General features: G+C 49.0%; 1 protein-coding gene and 2 pseudogenes across 1 annotated transcript in view; 2 read left to right on the top strand and 1 right to left on the bottom strand.

The window, feature by feature from the left end:
• LOC6052446 (NAD kinase) overlaps nucleotides 1-7,500 on the bottom strand; it is an 89,264-nt gene that overhangs the window by 56,589 nt on the left and 25,175 nt on the right. The gene's annotated exons all lie outside the window — the stretch shown is intronic.
• On the top strand, nucleotides 6,041-6,189 carry LOC119768176 (annotated as a pseudogene).
• Nucleotides 6,582-7,500, top strand: part of LOC119768225 — a 3,300-nt pseudogene continuing 2,381 nt past the window's right edge.

Raw genomic sequence — 7,500 nt, 5'->3', positions numbered from 1 at the left:
GAACCGGGAACGTCATACACGGTTCTGCGGAGTGGTGTCAATTTTTCGATGATGAGGTCGTTCATGCGCGTATATGGAAATTACATCATCGAACCGGGAACGTCATACGCGGTTCTGCGGAGTGGTGCGCACTCGGAGATGCATGCACGTATCTACCACCGAGAGCGCGCTACAATTCAGACCGGTCCCACCGTATGAGCGTACGCCCGCTGAGACTACCCGGCTGGGACGGTACATTGAGGTGAGTCGGGTGCACTCTGACGCATGAGTCGATATGAGGGCTGTCGTGTGCGTATATGGAAATTATACCATCGAACCAGGAGCGTCATGCGCGGTTATGCGGAGCGGTGCGCACTCGGAGATGCATGCACGTATCTACCCCCGAGAGCGCGCTTGGCGCTGTGGCTATGGTGAGAGGTGGTGCGACACGACGGAAAGAGGAATGGGAGAGGTTCGGCTGTGAGGTGATGTTTGAGCGAGACCGTGTTTTGTTAACATGAACGTCATACGGCTACCACGCTGCTAGTCGGCGATCGTAGCGAGTATTATGTGTTCTTAAGGGGAGGCGCGCTGCAAGTTCTGCAGCGCTTGCCGCACACGAAACGAATGGGAATCTTTTGACGATTGTATTGCGCGCATGATACGACATCGAGGAACAACGTCTTACGATGGAAGAGCGTTGTGGTGAGGTTGGAAGAGTGAGGTAATTTCCATTACACACAACACACACTATATGAGACGGTGGTGCGCGCGGACCCTCGCCTGGTCCCGGACCACCCTCATGCCCGCATAGCGTGCGTGACGTGATAATGTTGACGAATTCTGGTTGATCCTACCAGTAGTATACGCTTGTCTCAAAGGTTAAGCCATGCATGTCTAAGTACAAACAGTTTTAATGTGAAACCGCATAAGGCTCAGTATAACAGCTATAATTTACAAGATCATTCACCTAGTTACTTGGATAACTGTGGAAAATCTAGAGCTAATACATGCAATATGCAGGGACCTCGCGGAACCTGTGCAATTATTAGTCAAACCGATCGTCCTTCGTGATGCTTGAGTTGAAATCTGGATAATTTTGTTGATCGCATGGTCTCGCACCGGCGACAGATCTTTCAAATATCTGCCCTATCAACTATTGATGGTAGTATAGAGGACTACCATGGTTGCAACGGGTAACGGGGAATCAGGGTTCGATTCCGGAGAGGGAGCCTGAGAAATGGCTACCACATCCAAGGAAGGCAGCAGGCGCGTAAATTACCCAATCCCGGCACGGGGAGGTAGTGACGAGAAATAACAATATAAGACTCTTTTATGATGTTTTATAATTGGAATGAACCGAGCATACATCCTTCGGTAAGGATCAAGTGGAGGGCAAGTCTGGTGCCAGCAGCCGCGGTAATTCCAGCTCCACTAGCGTATATTAAAATTGTTGCGGTTTAAACGTTCGAAGTTTATTATTGTCCAACACGGGTGCTACTCCTAATGATGGTAGTAGGTCACTGGATTGTTGCGACTATAAGACTGGGTGCCTATATGGTGGCGCTTGCCTATCAGGTACAGTGTTTTCACCAACCCAGCTGAGATTACCTTGAACAAATTAGAGTGCTTCAAGCAGGCCAATCAATGGCCGCGAATATTTTTGCATGGAATAATGGAATATGACCTCGGTCTTACGTTTCGTTGGTTTGTAATCAGATCAAGAGGTAATGATTAACAGAAGTAGTTGGGGGCATTAGTATTACGGCGCGAGAGGTGAAATTCGTAGACCGTCGTAAGACTGACTAAAGCGAAAGCATTTGCCATGGATGCTTTCATTAATCAAGAACGAAAGTTAGAGGATCGAAGGCGATAAGATACCGCCCTAGTTCTAACCGTAAACTATGCCAATTAGCAATTGGGAGACGCTACATCATGGTGCTCTCAGTAGCTTCCGGGAAACCAAAATTAGGTTCCGGGGGAAGTATGGTTGCAAAGTTGAAACTTGAAGGAATTGACGGAAGGGCACCACCAGGAGTGGAGCCTGCGGCTTAATTTGACTCAACACGGGAAAACTTACCAGGTCCGAACTTATTGAGGTAAGACAGATTAATAGCTCTTTCTCCAAATTAAGGGTAGTGGTGCATGGTGACTCAATCAAATTAAATAGAACGCTATCAGCAGTCAGATGTTGATCCCGTCGGCCGGATGGGCACGTCGGCCGTTCGCACGGTCGTGCGCGATCCATCCACCGGCGGTGTAGTGTGACCTGATAATACATCAACTCATTGAGGTTGATAATCTGCTTGTGATGAGCAAAATGAGATTGAGCGATCCGTGATGCCCTTAGATGTTCTGGGCTGCACGCGCGCAATGTGAGCAGCAGCGTGTACCCTACGCCGAAAGGCGCGGGAAATCACTGAAATGCTCATTTAGTCGGGATTATGGATTGAAATGGTCCATATGAACCTGGAATTCCCAGTAAGTGCTGGTCAATAGCTAGCGTTGATTACGTCCCTGCCCTTTGTACACACCGCCCGTCGCTACTACCGATGGATTATTTAGTGAGGTCTTTGAAGGTGAACATTTGCTAGTCCTTCCCGGATTACATTTGAATCGCTGAAGTTGACCGAACTTGATGATTTAGAGGAAGTAAAAGTCGTAACAAGGTTTCTGTAGGTGAACCTGCGGAAGGATCATTACAAAGCTTCACGTATCTCTGGAGCGTGATGTGTTGTTTTGTATCACCCATTCGAGAGCACCAGTGTCGACAAGTTCGGCACATACTCATCAATCGGGTGAACGATACCTGGCTGGTCAGCCTATATCGCGGTACCGAGCGCAAACGTGTGCGGCAGGTTCGTCCTATGTCCGCGTATACCACATGCGCTACCACCGGTTCGCGTGGTCCGTACACTCACGTACGGTGCGGCTGATCATCCGCGCACAATACTGTGCAACCCATTAAACAGTGTTTCTTGTTTGACCATACCCATGGCAAAGCAGAAGGCAGTCGTATGGCTACCCTGCGAAAAGACCGTAAATGCTAAGCTAAGGCACGTACTATTTGAACGCTAACGAGTCGAATTCAACCAAGCAGTAGAGGTACGGCTTCAGTTGGTTCGATTCCCGGTGATAGAGTTCTACGACTCTATCGCTGCATGAGTACACCAGTGCTGTTACGCGAGGCAAATGCTTGGAAACGCCTGAGCACGTACTATTTGAACGCTAACGAGTCGAATTCAACCAAGCAGTAGAGGTACGGCTTCAGTTGGTTCGATTCCCGGTGATAGAGTCCTACGACTCTATCGCTGCATGAGTACACCAGTGCTGTCACGCGAAGCAAATCATCGGTAATAACGTCAGAGGTAAGGTGAACTTTGTAGTTGCAGCATTAGAGTGACGAGTTTGTCATTCAGGCACTACAGGTTCATGGTCGATTTTGAACGCAACACAGCTGTGCTACCACTGACAATTGATTCCACATCGGTTGCTCAAAGCACAGTACCTGAGGGTTCGTCGTTTGACAAAGCATGTGAAATGACCTCCTTTCGTCGCCAGCAGTCGAGTACCTAGTACTCGTTCCCTGCTGGCATCCCGACGATTGGATCTCACAGCGCGTCAGATATGCGAAGCCCTCGGCGTGTTAAGAGGTAGGTGATATGATAGTGATCATATCACTAGGACACGGCAACAGGGCACGGCACCAGGGCACGGCACCAGGGCACGGCATTGAACGCAACACAGCTGTGCTACCACTGACGATTGATTCCACATCGGTTGCTCAGAGCACAGTACCTGAGGGTTCGTCGTTTGACAAAGCATGTGAAATGACCTCCTTTCGTCGCCAGCAGTCGAGTACCTAGTACTCGTTCCTGCTGGCATCCCGACGATTAGATCTCACAGCGCGTCAGATATGCGAAGCCCTCGGCGTGTTAAGAAATGATCTAATAGTGATCATATCACCAGGGCACGACATTGAACGCAACACAGCTGTGCTACCACTGACGATTGATTCCACATCGGTTGCTCAGAGCACAGTACCTGAGGGTTCGTCGTTTGACAAAGCATGTGAGATGTACCTCCTTTCGTCGCTAGCAGTTGAGTACCCAGTACTCGTTCCTGCTGGCATCCCGACGAATGATCTCATAGCGCGTCAGATACGCGAAGCCTTCGGCGTGTTAAGAAATGATCTAATAGTGATCATATCACCAGGGCACGACATTGAACGCAACACAGCTGTGCTACCACTGACGATTGATTCTACATCGGTTGCTCAGAGCACAGTACCTGAGAGTTCGTCGTTTGACAAAGCATGTGAGATGTACCTCCTTTCGTCGCCAGCAGCCGAGTACCTAGTACTCGTTCCCTGCTGGCATCCCGACGAATGATCTCATCGTGCGTCAGATACGCGAAGCCCTCGGCGTGTTAAGAAATGATCTAATAGAGATCATATCACCAGGGCACGGCATTGAACGCAACACAGCTGTGCTACCACTGACGATTGATTCTACATCGGTTGCTCAGAGCACAGTACCCCTAGGGTTCGTTGTGAAATTACCTCCTTTCGTCGCCAGCAGTTGAGTACCCAGTACTCGTTCCTGCTGGCATCCCGACGATTGGATCTCACAGCGCGTCAGATATGCGAAGCCTTAGTGAACTAGGCACGCTCTGCACTGCAGGGCGTGCCTTTTTGCCCCATAGATGCTAATGGTGTCAGGAAAGGAATTGCGAGTTGGTGAAAGGTTATACCTTGATCCGCTCAGGTTGCCTTTTCGAGCTCGAATGGTTTGCTCCGATTCGACGGGTACGTTGTGCACGTAATGTCGTTGAGAGAGTACTCATGTGGGTTCTTTTTTTTGCTATTTTCGTGCCCCGAAAATATGCAACAAACATGACAGTAGGTAGCGTTGACATCGGCCACCATGCTGTATACCGAGAAGGGTGGAGGTGACACAGTAGGTAGCGTTGACTACGCATACCCATGACATGAATAAACACTGCCAGCTCGTGCTGCCGCGGGTCCATGGCTTGGTAATAGTTGAACCGGACAATGATGCTTGGAGGGAACGTGGGAGAACCATGTTTAAGGATGTGGAGGGTCTCTAACCCAGGCTTTCTAGACAAAAACGTCCAACGGACTACATAGATGAATTGAGATGTGTAAACATTAATTTCGATGCGCATTGCTTGCATTTAAATGGCATCGAATTTTATATCGATGAACATTGTTGGGAGTGACCTCCCTTGGGCCTGCTTCCCATACATACCCAAGCATAACCAATATAGAAGGGCCCCAAGGGTGGCTCACTTCGAATGCATTTTAATGCATTTTACACATTCGATGGGAATTCAGTGGACATTCGGTGTACATTCTTTCCCATGCATTTTATTTTACAAATTGCACCTAATTTACATTTAATGCACGTAAAATGCTTATTCGATGCACATTTATTCCTAATTGGGATACGCCGGGAACGTCATGCGCGGTTCTGCGGAACGGTGCGCACTTGGAGATGCATGCATGTATCTACCACCGAGAGCGCGCACCCAGCCAGCCGCTTTGACTTCCCTTCTGGGACGGTACATTGAGGTGAGTCGAGTGTACTCCGACTCGTGTGTCGATGTGAGGGCTGTCGTGTGCGCGCACAGAGGTGTATTTTTTTTTGTCGTTCATGAGCGTATATGAAAATTACACCATCGAACCGGGAACGTCATACGCGGTTCTGCGGAGCGGTGCGCACTCGGAGATGCATGTACGTATCTACCACCGAGAGCGTGCACACAGCCAGCCGTTTTGACTACCCGGCTGGGACGGTACATTGAGGTAGTATGGATGGCTCTCGGAGTAAACTACCAAAAGGCTGGCTAGTCAATATCGCGGCACCGAGTGAGCGCGTGATAGGTTCATTTTATAACGCGCTACGCTACCACGGTACGCGTGGTCCGTGCAAACACGCACGGTAGGTCTGGTCATCCTGTACAGAACTCTTGCAGTACTGTGCAACCATCAAAACAGTGTTTCATTTTTGAATACATGCGAATGCATAACAAACCATCAAACCCTAGGCAGGGGATCACTCGGCTCGTGGATCGATGAAGACCGCATTTAAATGCGAGTCATAATGTGAACTACAGGACACATGAACATTGACAAGTTGAACGCATAATACACATCGTACAACGCGATGTACACAATTTTGAGTGCTTGTATTTATACATCTAACTGTGTTGTACTCTCGTAGGTATCGATCGAGGGTTGCAGTCATAAAAATGTAACAAATGACTAAGAAAGGTTGCAGTCGTGATAATATTACAATGACTAGAGCGTATCTAGAATGATTATAAGGGTTATAAACAAGCTTGGAAAGACTGCACAGATTCCGAGCAATGAGGCTTTCACGACTGCTGGGGCGGTGCACTGAGGTAGACCGGGTGGCTCCCGGGTCTAAAATCGATACAGTATACGAGAGTACGCACGCAGCATGGTGTTTTGCTACCTTATGTGGTGGCAAAACATTTAAGATCCTCGGTTCGAGTGCGACGACCACATCGGTGCGCGCGTACAAACTTGACTCGAGGACACACTGTGTCTAAAACCGTGGCCTCAAATATTGTGTGACTACCCCCTAACATTTATGAAGGGGAGGAAAAGAAACTAACAAGGATTCCCCGAGTAGCTGCGAGCGAAAAGGGATGAGCTCAGCACGTAGGGGTGATGCACTTGTGTGTCTACCCGGTTCCGTGTACTGGAAAATTTGTCATCTGCCATGCCCAGCGTAAGGTCCAAGTTCAACTAGAATGTGGCTTTTACTCCCATAGAGGGTGATAGGCCCGTAGGACGGCGCTGATGGTGGAAAATTTTTCCATGGAGTCGTGTTGCTTGATAGTGCAGCACAAAGTGGGAGGTAAACTCCTTCTAAAGCTAAATATCACCACGAGACCGATAGCGAACAAGTACCGTGAGGGAAAGTTGAAAAGCACTCTGAATAGAGAGTCAAAAGTACGTGAAACTGCCTAGGTCAAGCCCGTTGAACTCGATTATCCAAAGCGGAGATATGCCAATGTGGCTGGCCTTCACTGGTCTGCTGCAGGGTATTTATCTTCTGCTTTACGAGGACGTTGCGATCCATTACGAAACCGCTAGTCAAGAAAACGACTACAGGTCCGGCAATTGCCCCTTGGCATCTGGTTGTTAGTCCCACAGTAGCGACGCTCAGGTCGAAAGACGAACATCGTAACCTGGCACTTACCGTTGCGTGGTGTGCAGCCGGACGCGTGATGGATTTCCACGCAGACCGTCACTCCCAGTGACGGCTGAGGCAACGATAATATCGAGGTACCTTCGGGACCCGTCTTGAAACACGGACCAAGAAGTCTATCTTGCGCGCGAGCCAATGGTACTCAGTTGAAACACCAAAGGCGCAAAAACATAACTTGAAACTTGTGCGGGATTACGGATGAGACTCTCTGCTCGTCCCTCCATCCCCGGTTGTTATACCAGGCACTCGATGCCATAAC

Source organism: Culex quinquefasciatus, chromosome 2 (assembly GCF_015732765.1).
Source record: "Culex quinquefasciatus strain JHB chromosome 2, VPISU_Cqui_1.0_pri_paternal, whole genome shotgun sequence".
Classification (NCBI taxonomy): Eukaryota; Metazoa; Arthropoda; class Insecta; order Diptera; family Culicidae; genus Culex; species Culex quinquefasciatus.
The sequence above is the reverse complement of the archived record's forward strand: the minus strand, read 5'-3'. Positions and strand labels throughout refer to the sequence as shown.